The sequence below is a fragment of the Rana temporaria genome (assembly GCF_905171775.1).
Source record: "Rana temporaria chromosome 4 unlocalized genomic scaffold, aRanTem1.1 chr4b, whole genome shotgun sequence".
Lineage (NCBI taxonomy): Eukaryota > Metazoa > Chordata > Amphibia > Anura > Ranidae > Rana > Rana temporaria.
The window spans coordinates 521,992-531,828 of record NW_024404434.1 but is presented as its reverse complement, the minus strand read 5'-3'; the positions used below and the strand labels follow the sequence as shown (position 1 = coordinate 531,828).

Sequence of the window (9,837 nt, the reverse complement as noted above, 5' to 3'; positions counted from 1 at the left end):
TCAACGTATAAATTGTCTCCAAACACCACCTTCCTCCATTCACTTATTAATAATCAATTCCACTTCTATATCCCGGGGGGAAGGACATGAAAGAAAATACACAAGTACCATAGTGCTCTCTGCTTCTGAATTTATTATAAAAGCCACCCTAAAAAGTTACACAGGAACAAAAATTGTCTCTGGACAGCCGCACTCTGAACAAATTGTCGCCTTTATTAAAAGAAGGACAGCACTACAAGTCACAGCAAAATAAAACCCGACTGCTGACGCGTTTCGCACTGAAACTAGTGCTTAGTCATAGCTAAGTCCCCTAAAAAGTTACACTTACAAGAAATAACAATAAAAACAACAAGTATCAAATCACCAGCTCATTCACCACCGATCTAGACACACGGCACTTCGCCTGACATCACAGATAGGGCTCCTCCCTTCTAAATTGGCCTTCGTCAGTAGATGGGTGGGTCAAATGAGATGAAACCTTATATACCTGCCTGTTGCCTAGGCAACCCTTCAGGCATCACCATAGTCTGTGAGGACACGCCCTCTTCCTGTGACTACAGAGCTCACATTCATAGAGCTGGAGAGCGTGTCACCCGAATCTGCAAACCAGCAGGGCGCTCTCACTCGATCACACCGCTGAGCTCCGTGGTAATGTCCCGTTACAATCTAATCTCCACATGAGTGTGCGATGTATCGCCATATACATACAATAAAAAACAAGTCTAAAATAAAATGAAAAGATGTTCCTATTCCTAATTCTATCTTTATTAGGTCAGCTTGAACGTTTTTACCCTGATATTGATCCAGCTTTAGCTACGAAATTGGATTCATTTTCTATTGCTTGGACATTTGCACTATTTCTCATTTATTGTATGTATGTACTTTTATTGGGACTATTCACACAGTTGACCTTTTTGGTCATCATTATGAGGTGTTTCTAGCACTACTTATTTTTATTTTATTTTATGGTCACTCATATACCAAGTTTTTTAGCGCAACTCCCACTTTTTATTATCTTTATTAGGACCTTGTTGTCCATTCATTAAAAAATTATTATAGAGAACATAAATATGTATGAATCAATCACATATATGAAAAATCAATTGTACACCGATCCTAAAAAATAATAATAATATATAAAACTACGGTTTGTCCAGGATTTGAACACGGGACCTCTCGCACCCCGAGCGAGAATCGTACCCTGTTGGAAAAGTTTTCTATGTGCATTGTGTGACTATTTATAAAAATGTAAAATGGAGTCCAGTTTCTGTAATGGCTTTTAAAAGACTTGTCTAATTCTATTGTTTGTTTTACTTCCTTAAATCAAGCTTTGCTACGAATTGTAAAAAGGCACTGGATTGGCAAATAAAGCTGTTTGCGTCATGAGCCACCGGTGGTCTTTAAGCCAGTAGTATACTTCTTGTTGACCCTATAAAGGTCGTCACACACCTCGTGTTTGCATGTGACTTCTGCTTTTTCTCTTAGCATGTAAGCGCATCCAATTGTACTAGTACATTTGAAATAAAACATCTTGCTCCTCGAACACTTGAAGTTTGACTGATCACAGGGGGCGAATTATCCTAACATACCCCTAGACCAACGAGCCAAGTTACCCCTCCCACATTTCATGAGCTTATATCACTTTATAAACATATTACAATCAATCATTAATAAAATCTAATGTGAATGTCGATCGGCGGTGAGTGAGCTGGTGATCTGATACTTGCTGTTTTTATTGTAAGTGTAACTTTTTAGGGGGGGCTTTTATAATAAATTCAGAAGCAGAGAGCACTATGGTACTTGTGTTTTTCTTTCATGTCCTTCCCCCCGGGATATATAAGTGGAATTGATTATTAATAAGTGAATGTCGATCGGTGGTGAATGAGCTGGTGATTTGATACTTGCTGTTTTTATTGTAAGTGTAACTTTTGTGGTGGGTTTGCAAGGAAAAATAATATTTAATATTTACTGGGAAAAAATGTGAGATTCGCTTAGATGAACTATGAGTCCTTTTGGGAACCTCTTAGAAAAGGAAAAAAACACATGGGGGCAGATTCACAAAGATCTGCACCTGCGCATCGTATCTGAGATACGCTACGCTGCTGTAACTTACTTGGCAAATCTTTGAATCCAGAAAGAATTTGCGCCGTAAATTACGGCGGCGTAGTGTATCTTTAGCGGCGTAAGGGTGCGGAATTCAAATGCGGTGAGTAGGGGGCGTGTTTCATTTAAATGAAGCGCGTCACCACGCCGAACGAACTGCGCATGCCCCGTCCATCAAAACTCCCAGGGTGCATTGCTCTAAATGACGTCGCAAGGACGTCATTGGTTTTGACGTGAACGTAAAAGGCGTCCAGCCCCATTCACGGACGACTTACGCAAACAAAATAACATTTTTCAAATTCGACGCGGGAACGACGGCCATACTTCACACTGCGTACGCCACCAGATAGCAGCTTTAACTATATGCCGAAAAAAGCCGAACGAAAACGACGTAAAAGAATGCGACGGCCGCTCGTACGTTCGTGGATCATCATTGCATACTCGACGTGGATTACGACGGGAACGCCACCCAGCGGACGCCAAAGAATTGTATCTAAGATCCGAAGGCGTACGAAGACGTACGCCTGTCGGATCTAACCCAGATGCCGTCGTATCTTGTTTTGAGGATTCAAAACAAAGATACGACGCGGGAAATTTGAAAGTACGCCGGCGTATTAATAGATACGCCGGCGTACTTTCTTTGTGGATCTGCCCCAAGCTTTCCAATTGGTCAGGGGATTAGCCATCTTCTAATTTTTATGAGCCCTTTGTGGAAACGAAAGACCAGGCCTGATGTGTACTCAGAAGGATTTGAACAATGATATCAAAATAGCTGAGAGTGGTGTTTTGAGCTCTCGAAAGTTTTTAGAACAATGATAACAGCTTTCTCACCAAACAAGATGTTTGAACTGGTTTCAAGTGAGGAGATATACCCCTTGTGGGGTAGTTTTCATGGACAATAACGTTGGCTCTAGCTGTCCTAAAAACAATGGCTGGTGTTGGCCAACGAGAGTCCCTGAGAAGAAAATGTTTACACAGCTGAGCTATCATCGCGTCTCCATTAAGAGACAGTTTAAAGTCCGATCCTCACAAACCAATGTACAAATGTGACTTGCATTATAAATACACATGATATTAAAAGAATCTATATTGATATGAAATAAATGAAAAATAATGTTTAGATTATCAATGACATCTTAGGACCGAGGAAAAATATGATATTCGCATATGTTAATTAGAAACCTTGATAGAAGAAAGAAATATATATATATATATATATATATATATATATATATATATATATATATGAAGTAATTTTAATATAGAAGTGTTTTACAGAAGCTAACCCCTATCATGAAAGATATCAAATAGTAATTATAAAAATATAAATTAACCTGTAACACATATTCATCAAACATATCAAAATGATTCAGGTATCCATATTAATAATTATTTTGCATTGATTGAGGGATAATCTATGTATATCTAGCAAAAAAATGTTTTTAAAAGATATACGCTTATAGAGGAATATAGAAGCATGTTATGTGGGATGCAAAAGTATACTAATTGTGTTTTGTGAAATATGAAGTTACTGGAGTGTGCATATGTGTGTGTGTGTGTGTATATATATATATATATATATATATATATATATATATATATATATATATGTATGTATGTAGATAGTCTCCCCAACAATATAAATATTAACGTACAGATAATCTCACAATAAAGGTGAGACACCCAGTGGTTGAAAGCGATATCACTTGAGGTCCTCCAAACCCAGGGAACAGTTAATCATTAAGGGCCAGATCCACAGAAGAATTACGCCGGCGTATCTATTGATACGCCGGCGTAATTTCAAAGTTCCCGCGTCGTATCTTTGTTTTGTATCTACAAAACAAGATACGACTGCATCTGGGCTCGATCCGACTGGCGTTCGTCTTAGTACGCCGTCGGATCGTAGGTGCATTTTTCCGCTGGCCGCTAGGTGGCGTTTCCGTCGAATTCCGCGTTGAGTATGCAAATTAGCTAGATACGGCGATCCACGAACGTACGTCCGGCCGGCGCATTTTTTTACGTCGTTTGCGTTCGGCTTTTTCCGGCGTATAGTTACCCCTGCTATATGAGGCGTAATCAATGTTAAGTATGACCGTCGTTCCCGAGTCGAATTTTTTATTTTTTACGTTGTTTGCATAAGTCGTTCGCGAATAGTGATTTGCGTAGAATGACGTCACCGTCGTAAGCATTGGCTTGTTCCGGTTTAATTTCGAGCATGCGCACTGGGACACCCCCGCGGACGGTACATGCGCCGTTAAAAAAATACGTAATGTACTTCGGGTCACAACGTATTTACATAAAACACGCCCCCATCACATCGATTTGAATTGCGCGCCCTTATGCCGCCAAAATTACACTACGCCGCCGTAACTTACGGGGCAACTTCTTTGAGGATAAGGAAAATATGCTGTAAGTTACGGCGGCGTAGTGTATCAGAGATGCGCAACGCTGGCCGCAACAATGCGCCGATGTATGTGGATCTGCCCCTAAGTTGTCAGCCAATAGAAACCAGACACGTCTTGACAGGAACTCCCATATGGGCCACGAACCTATGAGTTAAGGACGCATATCGGCTGGGCAGAACTTGGGATAACTTTAAAGTCTTATTGTCATGACGGACATAAAAAGGGGAGATGAATAAAGCAAAGGAACAATGAAGAAGATCACCCCATGAGAGGAGCAATGACTGAAGGGATGACTCAGGACTGACTCGGATGGGGAGGGGCACACTAGCACAATGCATGAGGACATATTCTTATCCCATGAAGATAACAAACGTCCAATATATTTCACATTGTTAACCACTTACTTACCTGCAGTATACTAACGGTTGGACGTGTGAAATAGACGCTTTTGTTTCATTGTCATTTACATAAAGTTATTGTAACCAAAATGAGAACCTACCATGGCACAAATGTCGAGTATATTGCATGCCCATGTTGGGGGTATTTTATTGATTTTCAAGTCGTTCATGTAACGCAATTGGTATTTTGATTTCATGTAAATATTCATATTTTGTCTAACAATAAATTAGCTATTTTGTATGATCGTACGTCTCCGTGAATACGTTTCATATTATAGACTATGTCATATAGATTGATTTGTATTTAAAAATAACTTCATTATAAAAGAATTCAAAATAAATTACTGTGCGAGTAAAAATGACCTTAAAAAAGCACAACACTTTTATAATAAATTCAAAAGCAGAGAGCACTATGGTACTTGTGTTTTTTTTTGTTTCATGTCCTTCACCCCAGGATATAGAAGTGGAATTGATTATTAACCACTTAAGGACCGGAGCCTGTTTTTCAGACTTGGTGCTTTCAAGATTAAACATTTTTTTTTGCTAGAAAATTACTTCAAACCCCCAAACATTATATATATCTTTTTTTTCTAACACCCTAGAGAATAAAATGGTGGTCATTGCGATACTTTTTGTCACACCGTATTTGCGCAGCGGTCTTACAAGCGCACTTTTTTTTTTGGAAAAAATTAACTTTTCCTGGCCAGTCCTCCCGTCGGCACATCATGGGTTAATCCCTCCTTTGGTCCACCAGTACCACCTTCTTTTAGCTAATAAGTAGGGGGCCCCTCCTCCCAGTCCTTGTTCCTTTTTTTTGGTCGGACGACCAGACCACTAGAAGACTCTTCCAGAAACTACAAAATGAAGAGGATATTACCCCCCTACCGAACCAATCCCACCCAGGTTCAGCCTCTCCTCGGGTTGGAAGGTCCAGAAGTAGTAAAGGTATGAACCTTTATGACCCTGGACGCTCAGGTGCATGAGCTGCGGGCATTATAGCTTAAGAAGAGCTTACTTTATGATTGGGGGCTGTGGTGTGTCTCTTCCGTTTGCTGTAGCATGTGTGCTCTCTTCCTGCTCTGAATCTGGACTCCGTAGGAGCGCGCCGCCCCCCCCTCCCTCCACCTTCTGTCAGGCAGCGATGATGTCACAGGGGGCGGTGCCGGAGGCGTGCCGGGGGGCGGGTCTCAGAGTACTATATAATCTGGCAATGGCAGAAAGCTCAGTGCGGTCTGCCACTGCTCTGGAGAAGGAAGTGTGAGGTAAGCCTCCTGCTAGGGAGGAGATGAGAGAGATTGTGTCAGCATTGCAGCGCTGGGCTGTTCTTTTTAAAGAGGATGTTTTTCTTTCTCACCTTATCTGACAGAGTATTCAACAATCGTCCTAACTACCTGCTGCCACCCTGAATCACTTTCTTTGTTGATCTAAGGTAAAAATACCTATTAAAGGGGCAGTGTTGTTTTAAAAAAGAATAATAGAGAAAAATTGTATATATATATATTTTTTTTTTTTTTTTAGTGTACATATATGTGTATATAGAGCTATTTGAGACAGATATGTAAGGATATGTAGATAGATAGGTGTATAGGTTTAAAAAAAAAAAAAAAAAAAATAATAATAATAAATAAATAAAATATATTTATATAATAATATATATATATATATATATATAGATACATATATTTATTAGGGACTCTGTCTGATGTTCCTGTCCTGATTTTTTATACAGCATGAGCTCACAACAGCCCCAGAATGCACCAAGATCTCCGGACAGGTAGGAGGGGTCAACGGGGGCCACAGTTTAAAAGAGTGCGCACCAAGAGCTAAAAGTAGTTTTTCTTGGTTGTCTTTTTAGGAGCAGAAGCCCTAAAATAAGACATGAACGGAGAAAGAAGTCCCGCCACCGCTCAAAATCTCCGCAGGCGTCTGGCTCTCGGGCAACGCATAGGTCCCATTCCAGCCCAGCACGCAAATCCAGTCACTCTGCGACTGTAGCAGAGCAAGATGGGTCAAGACCCCGCCTAGACGATGGTCTTTGTTGGGCATGTTCGGCTCCATCCGAACCTGGCAAGCTTCTTTGCGCCGGCTGCATTAAAGATATGGCTACAGACCGGGAAGCAGAGGCAAAAAGAATTAGACTATATCCAAGACGCAGTAGCAGAGGGTATTCAGGCAGCCTCAGCTACCAAAACACCTAGATCAAGGCCCAAAGTTAGTAGCGTCAATCAGCCAGGACGAGACGATTCACCAGGCTCATCGGACTCTGAAGAGCCCTCAGAGTATTTATTTGATTTTCAATATATTGAATCATTTGTCACAGCCATAAGAGAGGCCATTGACTGGGATCAGGATGTTCAGCCGCCTGAAAAAATTAAAAGATTTTTTCCTAGCCGTAAGAGACAAGGGGTTACCTTCCCCCTCTTACCAGAAATCCGAGAATGGTTCGAGGAAGAATGGGAAAGGCCAGAAAGGAGGGCAAACGTTCAAAATCGTTTCTCAAGGTTGTACCCTTTTAAAACTCCAGAGGCAGACCTTTGGGACTCACCATTGGGCATAGATGCGGCCTTACAGCGCTTGGCCAGACAGGTCGCGCTGCCTTTGCAGGATTCCACGACCTTTAGAGATCCAATGGATAGACGTGCAGACACAGATCTGAAAAAGGTATACTCAGCCGCAGGTGCAGCGTGTCGCCCGGCCATTGCCCTAACTTCAGTCTCCAGGGCACTCAAGGTCTGGACCACGAGAACCCAAGCAGCCCTTAAAGCAGAGACAGGCTCAGAAGCACTCATACAAACAATGGAGGATTTCGATCTTGCTGCCGATTTCATAGCAGAAGCCTCTATGGACTTGACAAAGCTACTTGCAAAGATCATGGCTTTTGCAGTGACGGCAAAGAGGGCTCTTTGGTTGCGGCACTGGGGCGCAGACAGCACCTCCAAACTGAGTCTCTGCAATATTCCGTTTAACGGCAAGGTGCTGTTCGGAAAGACCCTAGAAGAAGCTATCAGTCGGGCTACAGGGGGAAAATCTGGTCTAATGCCACAGAGACCCAGGAAGAGACAGCAGGCCACTCGGCCAGCCCAGCCAGAGTACAAAAGGGCGTATGACGCCAGGGCATACAGGCCAGGACGGGAATATACAAGACCCTACTGGAAAAACCCACAAAATTCGTTTTTGCGGAAGGTAAAGTCTAGAGCGGCGCAGACCGCAAAGAAACCCGAGAAGTCTTTTTGACGGGATATCCGCCCGTCCTGTCCAGGTGGGCGCCAGATTAATGTCCTTCTGGGGAGTATGGGCGGAAGAAGTCAGGGACCAATGGGTCCGCAAGACAATCAGATACGGTTACAAAATATCTTTTCAGCAGAAACCACCCAATACGGTGGTCCATACAGAATGGCCAACAGATCAGAAAAAACGGAACTGCTTACAAGAATATTTAACCGGCTTGCAGCAAAAGAAGGCAATCTCGCCGGTACCCCCATGTCAACAAGGAAAAGGGGTATATTCTCCAATCTTTCTAGTTCCCAAAGCATCAGGAGATCTCAGACCAGTTTTGGACCTGAGGGTTTTAAACCACTTCATAGAGCCCAAGACATTCAAGATGGAATCCGTATTTACAATCATCTCTGTGTTGCAACCAGGAGATTGGCTGATATCAGTCGATCTAACGGATGCATATCTGCACGTCCCAATCAACAAAAGACATCAAAAATATCTAAGATTCCTGGTGGGGGAAGACCACTTTCAATTCCGGTGTCTGCCCTTCGGCATCAGCACAGCCCCACGAATATTTTCCAAAATCTTGCTAGCAGTGATTGCCATCATTCGCCTGAAGGGCATAAAGATTTTTCACTACCTAGACGACATTTTGGTAGTGGCACGTTCAAGCAAAGAACTTGCGGGTCAACGCGAAATGGTTCTGAAGATCCTATCAAGGTTTGGCTGGATCATCAACAAACAAAAGAGTCAATTAATTCCCTCACAACAGATGGAATATCTGGGACTGGTCTTCAATACAAACAGAGGCCTGGTCCTTCTACCCGAACGAAAGAAGGCAGAGTTGGTAGCTTGCGTTGGCAGCGTGATGAGATCGTCATCGCTAACGGCGAGAGACTGTATGACCCTACTCGGGATGTTCACTGCAGCAAGCCCAGCCATCCCTTGGGCAAGGTTCCACACAAGAGCCTTCCAGACAACCTTCCTGAACCAATGGGATGGTACCTCTCTCCACCAAAGGATCCTCATTCCGAGTGGGATTCGACAGAACCTAGCCTGGTGGAAGTCATCAGAGAACCTGTCGCGGGGCATGCCCCTCAGCCCCGGGGACTGGGTTCTGATAACTTCGGATGCCAGTCTCCGGGGCTGGGGTGCTCACTGCCTCGGCAGGCAGGTGCAGGGGCTTTGGAGCAAAGCGGAATCCCGACACTCCAACCTCTTGGAGCTGCAAGCAGCATACATGGCCCTACGGGCGTTCGAGAAACTGATACAGGGTGCTCGAGTCAAACTAATGTTGGACAACAAGACAGCAGTGGCATATATAGCCAGACAGGGTGGAACCAAGAGCTTGCCACTTCTGCAGGTGGCAACCAAGATATTTGTTTGGGCCGAAACACACCTGGAAGCCCTAACAGCAGCTTATATTCCGGGCAGCCAGAATTCCATTGCGGATCATCTGAGTCGGGACTTCCCCGACAAGAACGAATGGGCCTTGAACTGGAAGTTCCTAGAACCAATATTTTCCGAGTGGGGGACACCCTCGGTGGATCTGATGGCGACTCGAGCCAATGCAAAGGCAACTCAATTTGTCTCCAGGTTTCGTTGCAACAGGTCCTTGACCCAGGATGCATTCTCCATTCCATGGGATTTTCCCCTAGTTTATGTTTTCCCGCCGGTGCCGCTAGCAATGAGAACTTTGTTAAAAATTGCGAAGG

General features: G+C 43.2%; 1 long non-coding RNA gene across 2 annotated transcripts; it reads left to right on the top strand.

Moving 5' to 3' along the window:
• The first annotated feature begins 6,140 nt into the window (after positions 1–6,140).
• On the top strand, positions 6,141–6,916 carry LOC120921745. Of its 2 annotated transcripts, XR_005744947.1 has the most exons (4): positions 6,141–6,168; positions 6,273–6,335; positions 6,636–6,680; positions 6,762–6,916. It is a non-coding gene; the product is annotated as an uncharacterized LOC120921745 (long non-coding RNA). The 2 variants fall into 2 exon arrangements; XR_005744946.1 differs by having other exon boundaries at positions 6,636–6,916.
• The last annotated feature ends 2,921 nt before the right edge of the window (positions 6,917–9,837 follow it).